This window comes from Mustela nigripes, chromosome 9, assembly GCF_022355385.1.
Source record: "Mustela nigripes isolate SB6536 chromosome 9, MUSNIG.SB6536, whole genome shotgun sequence".
In the NCBI taxonomy this organism is placed as follows: domain Eukaryota; kingdom Metazoa; phylum Chordata; class Mammalia; order Carnivora; family Mustelidae; genus Mustela; species Mustela nigripes.
The window spans coordinates 8234318-8240362 of record NC_081565.1 but is presented as its reverse complement, the minus strand read 5'-3'; positions in this window follow the sequence as shown (position 1 = coordinate 8240362).

Below are 6045 nucleotides of genomic sequence, written 5' to 3'. Positions count from 1 at the left end.
TAAATTCTGTAATGGTTTCCTGTGAAGCCTCCACTGAAAGGGACTCAAATATGCAACACCTAAACTATTTTCCAAGGGCACATGCCCCTTGAATGGTGCTTCTAGACTGGTCAGGGTTATTTATTAAATTTTATATATGAAAGTATTGGGGAATTATGTAAATTCTTTATATGAAACTATCTAGTTCATAAATCATAGATTTCATATTACTCAGTGCAACTGAACTGAACGTTCAGGAGAGTCATTCACATTGTTCCAAATTTGTAATGGTTGTCACACGCCACATATGTCTTCTTCAGTAAGTGCCAGAGTGTCTCCACTGTTTCTGCCCGGTGCTCGACCTCTCGGCCCGGAAGAGGGCCTTGTTTTCCCCGGTTCCCCTCTGGGCCTGGCACACACAGGGCTCCCGTAGTTCTTGGTCAATCCCGGAGTGAGCCCTGCTGCAGACGCAGTAACCAGACCTCTTGCTGCCCCTCAGTGACAAGTATGCTGTGAATTCAACCTTTGGACTTGCTGCCCAAGCCTTTGGTTACTGCCCTGACTATAGTAAGAGGTAAACGTACCTGGTTTCTTTGAGAATGACCATTTTCCTAATGTGAAAACCATCTCTCTCACCACTTTTATTAGTAGGGCTAACACTTTTTTCCGTTATAAATGGTTGAGCAATTTGAATGACTTAACACAATGTCATTATCTTGCAATATAAACTGGTAACCTCACAAGCCCACACTTCATCACCATATGAAGTAAATGAAGCTAGCTAAGCGGATGCTGTATCTACTAGTAACTTGCCATTAAGGATTATTTTATAGCATGAATTTAAGACTATTTATTCAAATGATATTTTACTCTTGTATTCATTTTGTTTTAGATTTGTGACATGAATATTTCAGTGCTGCTTAATTTTGTTCTGAATTCTTGTTTCTTGCTTGTAAATGGCTTTTTTATGGTATAAAGTCAATGGAAATTGCTGTTTGTAAATAAAAATGCTGCTAGAGCAAATGTGCGGTGGCCTCCCTCTGTGTCTGCCCCTCAGGGCTTCCTTGAGCCCCACGGGCTCTGCAGACGTCTGCCATGTCATCATTTCTGTAACCGCTGTTCTGAGAGGTGAGGATTTCATAAGAAGCTCTTGGGCCACCGTGGTGCTGGGAAGACGAGAAAGAAGCAGGTGTTTTTCTGTATACCTCCCTCTTGTGTGGTGAAGAACGATTGTCAGGGGCCCCCGTGTGTGCCCAGTCTCCCCTAGAAAGAATCGTCGGTGACCCCCGTCCCCACTCGCCTGTAGAAGCTCCCCCTCGGCTCCCTTGAGCTTGCCCCGTTCGCTCCCGCGGCGGAGCAGGGAGCTGCACACGTTGTTTCCGCTGCCTCGGCCCGGCTTCGGGTCCCTTTCGAGGGCAGCCATCCAGCGGCGTGTCTGCTGCCCTTCCAGCTGGCTTTTGTGCGTTGACGAGTAAGATGGTTCAGCGCATGCTTCTCCCTCCAGCCTGTAGGCTTCGTGAGCGCAGGGACCCAGGACTGTCTCCGTGGCCCACATAGCCTTAGCACAGGACCTGGCACCGCACCGGCGGGGATTGAACGAATGAGCAAATGCATGTATTCTGGGCGGTTCGAGCAGGGCAGTGTGGCTGGGAAACATGAATTCAACTTGGCTCCTAGCTCCTTACCGTGAAACAGGGTCTCCCCTCAGCAGAGCTCCTCTTCAGTCCGCTGGGCAGTGAGATGCCTCCCACCCCTGTGTAAAAGCTCCATGTAGGGACCAGCTTCAGGGTCTAGCTGGGGGTGGTTGGGATGCCTGAGCCACTCAAGGGCGCATTGGAGAACATACATCAACTTCAAGTCTGGAGGTCTGGCTTCTAGCCATGCCTGTGCCTGACCGTGACCTTAAGCACGTCCCTCTTTTTAGTCCCAGCTTATCTATAAAATGATGGAGTTGGACTCCGAAGGCCCAGATAATTTGTGAGGCAATGGCTTCTTATAGGCTTTCGCCTTAAGGCTGGAAAGGTCAAGAGTCAGGACTGTGCCTGTCCAGCAGGGGTAGAGGAACATCCCGAGGGGGTGAGGTCCTGGAATGGGAGCATCACCAGATGCGGATACACTGATGGGGCCCTGGGTCCGGTGGGATAGATCTCACTGAGCCGCTTTGCTGACAAAGGCCTCCAGCTGTACTTCACTTTTCATCCGCCCTGAAGGCACGATCTGTCCTCACTCGGGCTTCTTCCCATTACAATTCACACAACCGGCTAAGCCCTCCTGGCTTCAGGGATGTTTATGATGTCCTTTATAATGTCAAAGGATAGCCACCAATCCCTGATTGCTTGCTGGCTTTCATCCCTGTTCCCTGGGCCACTTCCTTGAAAACATCACATCCTGTGATGTTTTCCTTGTTTCACACAACAGACCTGACTTGTGCACCTTTTGTCAGCAAATAGGGCTCAGAACTTTCCAGAATGCAAAGAGCAGAAAGAGGCCACCTGGAAGGACTTGAAGGAAACATGCAGAATCTCATCAGCTTGGGGTCCTGCCGTGGAGCCCTCACTGGGTGACTGCTGTGCCCTGCTTGGCAGGTTTATACCAAAGCCTGCTGGCCTCACTGTCCGCAGTCAAGAACGTACCATCGCTCAAAAGGGAATGGAGGAGGAGATTTGTCCCCATGAACACTGGATTATAAGGCAGTCACCCACAGAGCAACCTGCCTGGGTCCGCGGGGACAGAGCGGCATCCCTTTCTTGTCTGACTCTGCGACAACAGCTAGGTCCCCTGCCCCTCATCTTTGAGAGAGGTTGCTTCTCTCGTTCCCGCTCCGGGCCTAACGGAGCTTAGATCTGATCAGTCTGGCTGAGCCTCTATCGGGATGGCCATGGCAACATTCCCACTTGGGGTGGCGAACTAAGTGTTGCCTGTGGTTGTGGCGCGCCCCCCCCCAGCTCTGTAACAAGCTCCCCTCGTGTTTTTGCTGCAAAGGCAATGAGGTCTTGGCGCTCAAAACATTTCTTCACCCCTTTTCACCCCGGCCTTGGCCCCTGATCAGCCCTTGAGCACTCTTCCCTGTGTCCTCCCCGCCACCCCCCCGCCCATGCCCCCTGGGCTCCCTGGGGTCCCGCCAGGAGCTGTGCCTGGCCCAAGCCTTTGAGCTAGAAGGGAACCTGCCAATTTGCGGGCACCGCCTTCAGGGGCCTTCAGGGGCCGTGCGTGGGTCTGTGTTCTTTGAAATGTGCGAATCAGAGGGTGACTCATTTGGAATTCCGCCCCCTTCTCCAGAGTGCTCAGCTTGGAAGGGGAAGACCCTGACACTCTTAAGAGTGGGAAGGCACCTCCAAGGCTATCTGCTCCCGCCCCCCATGCCGGGATTCCCGCAGTAAGTAGTCCTCTAAGCAGTCTCCAATGTCTACTTCCTTGTGGAAACCGGCTACTTCCCCACAGGCTCTGCATCTTCGACAGCTTTCCATGCTAGTGTCCTTTTCCTGAGCCTAACATCAGCCTCTCTAGAGCTGGACCCTTGGCCCTCCTTCCACGCCCCAGGACCACACATGCTTTAAATATTCGTTGGGAGCATGACTGGTCTCCTTCCAGCCCTCTCTGGGCTTCTCTAGGCTAAATGTGTCTCCGGGCTACTTTCTCCAGAATCTAGGCCACAGGGACATTCTAGCGCTTTCTGTCTACCCACTTCTCTCCTCTTCAGGGCTTTGACAGATACTATTATGAGCTATGTTTCCCACAGCATTTTGCTGGAACTAAGGTAGCAGAAGCTCTTAAGTTGCAAGAACGCTTCTTGGGCCAATGCCTTACTTCAATGGGACTTACTCTAACGGCCAGTGTCTGCCAGTCATTCTATCCATTGCCTGTCTGGGTCGCGGGAGCTGGTTTCAGTTGTTTCCGTGGGTTTTGTCGTTATTTTCCCACTCCAAAGCTTCACTCTTTGCACTTCTCCAAGTCTTCCTTTTTTAAGATTTTATCTATTTATTTGACAGAGAGAGAGCAGGAGAGCACAGGCAGGGGGACCAGCAGAGGGAGAGGGAGAAACAGGCCCCCCGCAGAGCAGGGAAGCGGATACAGGGCTTGATCCCAGGACCCTGGGATCCGGACCTGAGCCGAAGGCAGAGGCTTCACCACCTGAGCCACGCCCTCCGCTTCTCCTTCTTCTTCGCCTCGCCCCCAGAGAGCCAGTGACAGGGCCGGTAACCCTGAGCATTCTCTGAGGGCAGAGGACCCAGGGACAGGGGATTCTGCACGTGGGGGTGGTCTTGGGCACTAAGACGGCCAGCTTGTCAGGTTCTGAATAGCAGAACTCAGATGGCCAAACCGAGAGGATTCCAGGACACCACTCCCTCCTCCTGTCTCTGGAAAGAATTGCATTGTAATGAGCCTTTGCCAGGCCTGGTGCACTATGGGAAAGCACTGAAATGATACAAGTCCTCCAGTGGCTATCCATTGCATTCATTTGGCTGGAACCAGTGGACACATCCTGCAGATGGAGACCTCAGCCTTTGGGGTAAAATTGCCTGACACTAGTTTTAAGGTCCTTTAAGAATCTATATCCTGCTAGAGGGAGAAGGGACTGAGAGAGACCCAGTCTGAGGGAGGAGGTCCAGCAGAGTGAAGAGGGGACAAGACCAGAAACAAGATTCAGGAGAATTGGGGTGCCTGAGTGCTCCGTGGGTTATGCCTCTGCCTTCGGCTCAGGTCATGATCTCAGGGTCCTGGGATCGAGCCCTGCATCGAGCCCTGCATCGGGCTCTCTGCTTAGCGGGGAGCCTGCTTCCTCCTCTCTCTCTGCCTGCCTCCCTGCCTACTTGTGATCTCTGTCTGTCAAATAAAGAAATAAAATTCTAAAAAAAAAAAAAAAAAAAAGATTCAGGAGAATTAAATAGTTATTATAAAAAATGAAACCATGAAGAAACTAGTTTTTTTTTTAAAGGGGGATGAGTGTCAACTGGGCTTGGAGCCTACTTTTAAAAAGGGGTGAGGGGATGACTTACTTGCTTTTGCAGTGGGGAAGATCTTTTTAAGGGTAAGACCAAAAAGAAGTAATCCTCGAGACAAAAATAGATTTGACTATATACAATGTAAAACATGCTTACTAAAAACAAAACAACAAAAACAAACCAAAAATACCCACTACAAGTTTAGAAGAAAACCTTTGCAATATACAGAGCAAGAGTTTTAAAATTAACTTTAAAAGGATGAAGGGTCCAATTTTAAAAAGGGAAAGGACCTAAAGAAGCAAACCACAGAAGAATGTGTACTCAAGGCTAATAAGTTCACAGGAAAGCTGCTTTACCTCCATAGAAAGCAATGGAAACACTAATGAGAGACCATTTTCCTACTTATTCAGAGGTAATACTCAGCATTGATGAAGGTGGGAGGCAAAATGAGACATTCATACCCTGAGGTTGGAAATAAAAGTCTATGTAACATCTCTGGAAGGTAGGTGGTTACCATGTTTCAAATTTTTAAATGTACGTTCCTTTTTATAAAGATTTTATTTCTTTATTTGAGAGCAACACAGAAATAGTGACAAGTGAGAAAGAGAGGGAGAAGCAGGCTCCCCACTAAGCAGGGAACCCGACACCAGGCTCCATCCCAGGACCCTGGGATCATGACCTGATCTGAAGGCAGATGCTTAACCGAGAGCCACCCAGGTACCCCTCTGTGCTCCTTTTGATACAACGATACTACTTTTCTTTAAGAGAGTGAGAGTGAGAGGGAAGGGCAGGAGGAGAGGGAGAAAGAGAATCCTAAGCAGGTTCCACATTTAGCACCAAGCCCAATGCAGGACTCGATCTCAGGACCCTGAGATCATGACCTGAGCTGAAATCAAGAGTTCCCAACAGTACTTCTTTAAAGAATTTAATATAAGAAGACAGCCTAACAAATAACAATCCCAAAAGATGCATCTATTTATTCATTTTGGTGCTGGCTATAATATTGATAAGTTGGAAACCACCATAATGTTTATGAGTAGCATTCTTACAATGCTATAGTAGGAAATCATTGAAAATGGTGATATAAATATGTAAATAAACCTTTATGTCTGGAGTGCCTGAG